Raw genomic sequence first — 9,784 nt, 5'->3', positions numbered from 1 at the left:
CTTCTCAGTTGATCAGTTGTGCCCAATTCTTGATGATTCCATGGACTGTAGCCTGCCAGGCTCCACTGTCCACAGGATTTTTCAGTAAGAATAGTGAAGCAGACGGCCTTTTCCTCCACCAGGGGATGTTCCTAACCTAGGGATCAAATATGTGTCTCCTGCATTGCCTACATTGGCAGAAAGATGCTTTACCTCTGTGCCACCTAGGAAGCCCAAATCATAAATGAAGGAAAAAATATTTCTCTGGCTAAACCCAAATTATACAACAAAGGGAATTTGAAAAGATACATGCACCCCAATGTTCGTTTCAGCACTGTTTACAATAGACAAGACATGAAGAAAGTGAAAGTTACTCAGTCGTGTCTGAGTGACTCTTTGTGACCCATGAACTATACTGTTCATGAAATTCTCTAGGCCAGAATGCTGGAGTGGGTAGCCTTTCCCTTCTCCAGGAGATCTTCCAAAACCCAGGGATCGAACTCAGGTCTCCTGCATTGCAGGTGGATGCTTTACCAGTTGAGCCACCAGGGAAGCCCCCAGACAAGATATGGAAATAACCTAAATGTCCATCAACAGATGAATGGATAAAGAAGCTGTGATGGACCTAGAGATTACTATACTAAGTGAAGTAAGTCAGAAAGAGAAAGACAAATACCATATGATCATCACTTACATGGAATCTAAAATATGAAACAAAGGAACTTACAAAACAGGAACAGATTCACAGACTTAGGAAACAAACTTATGGTTACTGGAAGTTGGTTAACTCCTTACACGCCACTACTCCCATAGACGTCACGTGAGTGTATGTTCCTCGATTTTTTGTCTCGTCACAACAAAGATTGGGAGTGACGGACATTAAAGCCCCCTCGGCGTGTCGCAGCTCTCAGGTCTTGGATAGACCGTGTTATAGCTCTCAGGTCTTGAATGGGCCATGTTATAGCTCTTAGACAAATCAGTGTTACAGCTCTATTTTATTTAGAAGATAGCAGGAAAATCCATCTTCAAGGCTTGAGGGCACGTCGATCTAAAGACACGAGGAGAAGAGCGCCCCAGCACGCGGGAGAGAGAGAGAGAGAGAGAGAGAGAGAGAGAGCTTTGGCTCCTCTATTTATATGTTTCTCTCTCCCTGGGCCTGTCCTATGTAAATTGGGCCAGCCAGGAGTGTTGTTTGTTTTACCTGAGGTCCTCACTCCAGTCCTCGGCCCTTTTTTGTTTCATTTTCGCGGGCTTTTCCCTTTCTTGGCTGTAGCCACCTCCATTTTGGATTCCTTTTCCCTGTTTTACCTACTTAACAGTTACCAAAGGCAAAAGGTATGGGGACAGGGTAAATTGAGAGTTTGGGCTTGATATATACAGAGTATCTTTAAAATAGATAATCAACAAGCATCTACTGTATAGCACAGGGAAGTCCACTTTCCTAATAACAATAACTCCACTTTTCCGTAATAAACCAGATGGGAAAATAATTTTAAAAAGAACATATGTATATATGTATAACTGAAACACTTTGTTGTACACCAGAAACTAACAGCACTATAAATCAACTATACTCTGCTGCTGGGAAAGACTGAAGACAGGAGAAGAAGGGGACGACAGAGGACGAGATGGTTGGATGGCATCACAGACTCAATGGACATGAGTTTGAGCAAGCTCCAGGAGATGGACAGGGAAGCCTGGTATGCTGCAGTCCATGGGGTGGCAAAGAGTCGGACACAACTGAGCGACTGAACAACAACATACTTCAATAATAAATAAATAGGAATCTCAAGCTAAATAAAAAGGTTAGGAAAATTTATCTTATGCCAGCCCTTTGAGCCAATGCCAAAAGGATCTAACTCCGCTGGGCTGAATGGTTTCAAGCCTGAAAGCATTTGGTATTATACTCTGAAGAGCCCGCCCTTGCTATTCTCAGGACAGCCAGCAGAGGGCGTTTCTCTCAGATGAGGCAGTATTTGAGCTATAACAGTTTAAGTTATGGAGAAGGCAATGGCACCCCACTCCAGTGCTCCTGCCTAGAAAATCCCATGGACGGAGGAGCCTGGTGGGCTGCAGTCCATGGGGTCGCTAAGAGTCGGACACGACTGAGTGACTTCACTTTCACTTTTCACTTTTATGCATTGGAGAAGGACATGGCAACCCACTCCAGTGTTCTTGCCTGGAGAATCCCAGGGACGGGGGAGCCTGGTGGGCTGCCGTCTGTGGGGTCGCACAGAGTCGGACACGACTGAAGCGACTTAGCCAGCAGCAGCAGTTTAAGTCAGTCAAGTCAATCCCAAGCGTGAGTTTTTAAATGGTAGAATTAAAACTGAATATGTTATCTAATATCTCCACTTTACAGTTTAGAAAACCTAAGGTATGGAGTCATTTTCTCATTGTCACACAGCTACAACAAGATTTCCTAACTTGTTCAACTTTACACTTAGGAGATATCACACTTAAAAAAAAATAATTTTATCTTTTCCTGTGACTAAATAGTACACAAATTATTAAAAGATCATTGAAAAACTAGAGAATACGAAGCAATCTTCCAGAGAAACAATTGAGTGAAGAGCTTATTAACATTTTTCTAGGCATGTGTTGTTTACATAATTTTGTATAAAGAGTCATATAATTCTGTAACCTGGTTTTATCGCTCAGAAACAGATTGATTGTAATAAACATTCCTCCACTCACATAACTTTTATGAAATTTTGCTTCTGTCTTTAGTATAAATTCACATACGTGAGAGCCTGCTAAGCTGCTTCAGTCGGGTCTGACTCTTTGCAACCCTATGGATCGTAGCCTGCTAGGCTACTCTGTCCACAGGATTCTCTGTCCATGGGATTCTCTAGGCAAGAAAACCGGAGTGGGTTGCCATGCCCTCCTCCAGGGGAATCTGCTGGACCCAGGAATCGAACTCTTGTCTCTTATATCTCTTGCCTTAGCAGGTGGGTTCTTTACCACTAGCGCCACCTGGTAAGTCTGAATTCACATACACAGGGTTGTAATTTCACAGAACACACAAATTGTCACATTGATATTCTTGGCTAAAATGCCCTCTGAACCTAGAGGATTAGGAGGGAGGCTCAAGAAGGAGGGGATATATGTATACTTATAGCTAATTCAGGTTGTTGTACAGCAGAAACCAAGACAACATTGTAAAGCAATTATAATCCAATTAAAAAATAAATTTAAAAGAGTTTTGAAAATGCCCTCTGAATGGGCTGTACTGTGTGTTCATTCTAACACTAGTAGGCAGGAATGCTGCTTTCCCCAGCCCTTAATGAACACCGGATTTGTCAATTTTTTTTCTTGCTAATTTTGGTATATTAAAGAAAAACTTCATTTAAAAAATACTGATAAAGTGGAATGTCTTTTTATATAATGATTAGCTTTTACAATTTCTTTTATGAATTTTTGGTTTACAGCTTTGCACAGCTTATTGTTGGATTTTTTATCTTTTCCCTCAGGAATTTGGTGGGCTTTCTTTGTATATTTATTGTCTTTTATATCTTACCAAACGACTGAGCAACTGAACTGAACTGATATTTTACCAAAAATATTTCCCAGTTTGTATTTTCTCTTGTTTACAATATATTTTTTTTGCCTACTGAGAATTTCAGAAATTGTCATAGTTATCATATCCTTTATAACTTTTGGAATTTATAGTTGAAAAACTGGCCATTGCCACCCACATAAGATTAAAGTATCTACCTCTATTCTATTTTTTATCCAGTAGGCAACTACTTTAGTGTAAGCATGGGGTTGGGAAAAAAGTTTTTCCCCCAAATTATTACTAAGATGAGTGATTCATTGCATTTTAATTTGGGCATACTTTATGATCCCCAAATCAGCATACATGTTCTAATTCTCAAGTAATAGATTGCTTAAGGGAAATGGTGGAACAGGGTATTTGAAATGGAAACTTTCCCAGAAAATCTAAAGATTAGGTCCATATGGACCTCTGACACAGTGCTGATAAGGAGGGAGACAAAAGAGTGAAGAGTGTGTGGCTGTGATGACCTCTCTCTCTCTCTTTTAATTATGGTATTAACCCTGCAATTAATTCCTCTGAGGAGCCTCCATTCCCAAAGTGATAGAGGTATTTTGGCTGTCCCGTACCCGCTTCAAGACACAAATGGTAAAAGCTTCGCTCTCAGGTCAACAATCTGGGGAAGGGAGGCTCAGCATCTTTTTAAATGTAGTCCTCCCCACTCATCTGCAGGGAATACGTTCTAAGACCCCCTGAAACCACAAATATTACAGAACCCTATATATACTGTTTTTCCTATGCTAATCGGGGTGGTGGGGTTGGGGGTGGAGGGAAGCAATACCCTGGACAAAGGGATGATCTGCCTCCTGGGTGGGAATAAGCAGGATCATGCTAGATTTCATCAGGCTGCTCAGAACAGAGCCTGGCACAATTTATAAATTATGACTTTTTAAATTTTAGAGTTTATGTCTAGTATTTTCTGACCCCAGCTGACTGAGGATAGCAAACTTTGGAGAGGATATGATAACCATGACAATTTTTGAAAGTTTCAGTAGGCAAAAAAATATATTGTAAACAAGAGAAAATACAAACTGGGAAATATTTTTGGTAAGATATCAGGATAAGGCAGGGGCACTACTGTAACCTATAACTGAATCTTAACAAACTGACGTTCATTGAATGCCCCCATGTCATCCGGTTTAATCCCCATAACTGGGCTGCATTCCAGATATCATTAGCTTATTTTGCACCTGAAGACCCTGAAGTTTATGGAGATTAAGTATCTATCCTAGAGTTTCACAGTTTCTAGATTGCTAAGCCAGGCACACACTATTTGAGACCAAAGCCAATGCTCTTTATAAGACAAGAAAGGAAATAAGTAATTTAAATTAAACAAAACAGCAACACCTGCACGATTAACATGTTTTGAATTATAACTTGTCCTTTCTGGCCCAGTTAAAAGCTGGCAAAGAAAAACAGATACTCAAAGAAAGCCCTGTGCCCTCAACTGCATGGAGGATTAATTACCTGGTTGGCATTCAAGGCTCTGAGGACCCCTGCCTTCTTCAGTGTCCTTAGAGATCCCAGGCAGTTTCTGAAGTTCTTATATCTTCTTGCCTCAGGAATTTATGACATTTGCTTTAATCACACAGCAGCGATGTTTACAATAATAGCCATCCATAAAAGTCTTATCTATAGTCAAAGTGAGCTGTATGAGATATGAATTGAGAACATATCTAAGTTGTGTTTTAATTATTTAAGAGAACCTCTCCCTAATTGCAAATAGAGTCTTTTCTTTACAACCCATTTTAGCAATATCCTGTAATTTGTGATGAAAGAAAATTACACATATTGAAGAATAGGAAAGTAATTTTGGCTTATATATGATTTAACTTGAAATTTACACTGGGATTTCTTTGGGAGGAATGATGCTAAAGCTGAAACTCCAGTACTTTGGCCACCTCATGCGAAGAGTTGACTCATTGGAAAAGACTCTGATGCTGGGAGGGATTGGGGGCAGGAGGAGAAGGGGTCGACAGAGGATGAGATGGCTGGATGGCATCACTGACTCGATGGACATAAGTCTGAGTGAACTTTGGGAGTTGGTGATGGACAGGGAGGCCTGGCGTGCTGCGATTCATGGGGTCACAAAGAGTCGGACACGACTGAGCAACTGAACTGAACTGAACTTAGAATAGCTTATTTATGGAAACAGAGCTGCTGCTAAGTCACATCAGTCGTGTCCGACTCTGTGCGACCCCACAGACAGCAGCCTACCAGGCCCCCCTGTCCCTGGGATTCTCCAGGCAACAACACTGAAGTGGGTTGCCATTTCCTTCCCCAATGTGTGAAAGTGAAAAGCAAAAGTGAAGTCGCTCAGTCGTGTCCGACTCAGCAACCCCATGGACTAAAGCCTACCAGGCTCCTCCGTCCATGGGATTTTCCAGGCAAGAGTACTGGAGTGGGATGCCATTGCCTTCTCCAGGAAATAGAGCTACAGATGTAGAAAACAAACACAGTTACCAGGGGAAAAGCAGAGGAGGGATTAATTGCGAGATGGGATTGACATACACACACTATTTTATGTGAAATAAACTAATAAGTTCTTACCGTATAACACAGGGAACTCTATTCAATACTCTGTCATGACCTATATGGGAATAGAATCTAAAAAAGAGTGAAAAAGTAAAAGTGTTAGTGGCTCAGTTGTATCTGACTCTTTGTGACCCCATGGATTGTAGCCTGCCAGGCTCCTCTGTCCTTGGGATTCTCTAGGCAGGAATACTGGAGTGGGTTGTCATTCTCTTCTCTGGCAGATCTTTGCAACCCAGGGTGTGTATATGCATATGTATAACTAATTCATTTTGCTGTTACACCTGAAGCTAACATAACATTATAAATCAACTATACTCTATTAATTATTTTTCTGAAAATTAAAAAAAACTCAGCCTGTTTGTGGCCTATTAAACCTGCAAATGTACATCTGCCTTAACCATTAAATAAAAGAATGCATTTAATAATTAAAATGGAAAAACTGTGGTTCAGGGGGGCCATTGTGAATGTGGTTTCAGACATGTTCCTGTGTCCCTAAGAACTTGGATTTTCTGAACTGTAGCAGAATAAGGATACCACAAGCAGCTTTCAAAATAATATCTCATGGCAGCTGCCACTGCAACCTCGTGACCTCAAGATCTCCCCTTGTAACTGTGCAACTATTTAGTGCCCCAGCCAATTTTTGCTTAACACCCTTATGTCTTGCCAGCTCCTATTACAGTTCTTGACAAACAACTTACGGAATTTTGCAATTTTTGCCTTTATAAACCTCCCCCTATTTGTGATCTAGCAGAATACAGTTCAAGTGCTTCCTGAATCTGTGTCTCCTGGGATATAGCCCTCATTGTGGCTCAGCTAAAACTCTTTAAACTCTTATTCTAGATTGTTTATTGATTATTTCCATTGATACCTATTATAAGCCCGTCTTCCTTTCCCTTTATTTTCTTTTCTTATCTCTCTTTTTGTCTCTTTGTATTGTTGATTTCTTTTAGTTTTCCTTTTCTCTATAAAAATGGCTTGCTTCCACTCTGGAGGATCATGATGTTTCTATCCTTGCTGGAAGGATTTGTCACTGGGGCTGGACATAGGTTATGTACCCTGTGCTCTGCTTAAGGAACACCTTACTCTAAAGTACAAATCACCCTTAGCGTGTCCCTGGTTCCCCCAATACCTCCTGGAGCTCCTCCTTGTTCCTGAGGAACAAGTCACTGAAATTTTGTTCTAACACAGAGAAGCCATGTCAGAATAACTTGCAGTGGTAAAATATTTTACAATAAAGTGTTTTCACTTAAGTCATCAAGCAAGATCCTAACGGAATCTCTGGGAGTGATGTAGGACATTACTCTATTTCACACCCTGGAAACTTGATATAAGGAGAGATTAGGAAGCCTGGTTCCAGGTTCCTTTGAACCTGAATCCAGGTTCAAAGTCACAGTCAGTGGTCGAGTTGAACATTGACTCTAAGCCTTCTGACTCCCAATCGAGCTGTTTGTTGAATCACAGGCTTTTTTTTTTTTTTTAAAGCCTGTTTGGAAAGAGTCACAAGCTCTCCTCTCCTCTTATAGATAGCAAAGGATTAAACTATGCTGTAGGCTTCAGAGAGTATTCAACCTTAATTAGACTACAACCTCGACAGACTATAAATTTAAGGCTGGAGAGAATAATGGTGCTTATCAACTCTTACTCTTTTATTCTACTAATGAACAACCTGAGGCCCAGAGGAGTACTCTGCCTGGCTCAATTCACAGCTAGTTGGACTGAAGCTGATATCAGAAGCCAGGCTTGCTTACTGCCAGTTCAGTACTTTTTTATGAGGCTACTCAGCCTTTGTTATTGAATTTTTTTCCAGCCTGTGTATAAATTCATGGTAGGACAGGAAAAACTTATGGTTCCGTGGTTATAAAGTATACCTTGGAGGACCTCTGTCACTCAGATGATGCCCTGGTTGGGGAAGAGCACAGGGCTTGGTTTCCGAAGAATCTTGGTTCAAATCCTAATTCTGTTTCCTACTCACAGTGTAGCATACTCCTGAACCTCTTTGAGCCTCAGTTTCCTAATGGTATGTGGTAGGATATTACCAGATGAATTTTAGTTTTTACATTACTTGTTAAACACAAGCCCCTTCCCCTTTAAGCAGTTGGATGGGAATTGCGTTTCTTATGTCTCCTACATTGGCAAGTGGGTTCTTTACCACTGGCGCCACCTGGAAAGCCCAGATGAATGGTGTGTGTGTGTGCTAAGTTGCTTCAGTTGTGTTTGATACTTTGGGACCCTTTGGACTGTAACTCACCAGGTTTCTCTGTCCATGGAGATTCTCCAGGCAAGAATACTGGAGTGGGTTGCCATGCCCTCCTCCAGGGGACCTTCCCAACCCAGAGACTGAACTCGAGCCTCCTGTGGCTCCAGCACTGCTGGCAGATTCTTTACTGCTGGGACATCTGGATGTCCCAGATGGATGATACATTTCTGAAAAGAGGAGGGTGGTTAAAAACACATCAAAACAAATTTTCTGATGGAAAGTAGAAATATAACCTCTTGACATATAGCCACAAATGTAATATCCAATAAGTTCTCATTGAGTCATGACACATGGTTACAAATGCCCAATAGGATTTTTCTGTGATAATGGATATGCCCTAATCTGGGCTATCAATGCTTTAGCCACTAGCCACATACAGCCATCCAGGACTTGAAATAAGGCTAGTGAGAATAAGGAGTTGAATTTTTAATTTTATTTAATTTTTGTCAATTAAATTTAAACATTTGGTTAGTGGCTACCACACCAGACAGGAATGACCAAGAAGATGGGGGTGGATTTCTTATCAAAGGAGGTTGATATGAAACAGAAAGAATTTGCTCTTATTTTTGAGGAAGCTTAGAAACAGAGAGCAACTTCATAGAAGTAAGTCCTTATAACGTGAAGGAATCGTGAGAAGTTTTGGAAGAAAGCTATTGCTGTTGTTCAGTCACTATGTCATGTCCAGCTCTTTGAGAACCCACGGACTACAGCACGCCAGGCTTCCCTGCCCTCCACTGTCTCCCAGAATTTGCTCAAATTCATGTCCATTGGGTTGTGATGCCATTCAACCATCTCATCCTCTGTTGCCCCCTTCTCCTCCTGCTCTCAATCTTTCCCAGAAGCAGGGTCTTTTCCAATGAGTCAAATTAAATTAGATTGCCAAGCTGACACCTAGGTTTCACTTTAGTAAGAATTCATCATATCTGCAGGATGTTTTTTGACTCCAGTTTCCCTGTTTGAAAGGTGAATGGCAGTGATCCCTTTGCCTTCTTCTTCAAATGACCAGTGAACTCCATTTTGAGTCTGATAGTAAAGCTTTTCACTGCTTCATCATTTGAGGTCAAGCAGAAATTGTCTTCAGCTTTAGTGTGACAGCAACTCACTTAATACCCATTTTAACTAATCAGCAGTTTCATACTTTACTCTTGGTGGAAGATTTTTTTGGAAAGGGTCAATTACTTTTTGACAACTAAACATTTCAGTACTAGTAGACTGGCATGAATAAAGAACCTCAGTCAGGCAGGGGTAGTGGAGTGGGGAACACCTAATGGAATGATCAGAGATCAGAGAAAGAGATGATTTTTTTTAAAGGTGCTTTAGGAGAATGTGAAAAGTAAAGTCTGGTAGAGGGATTTGGAAAAATCTGAAGGGATTAACACATAATAAGAAGGTGAGTCTTGAAATGCTTTCCAATCCTACCTCCTAAGAAAACAGCATAAACCACACATTATTTTAAG

Source organism: Budorcas taxicolor, chromosome 3 (genome assembly GCF_023091745.1).
Source record: "Budorcas taxicolor isolate Tak-1 chromosome 3, Takin1.1, whole genome shotgun sequence".
Lineage (NCBI taxonomy): Eukaryota > Metazoa > Chordata > Mammalia > Artiodactyla > Bovidae > Budorcas > Budorcas taxicolor.
The sequence above is the reverse complement of the archived record's forward strand: the minus strand, read 5'-3'. Positions refer to the sequence as shown.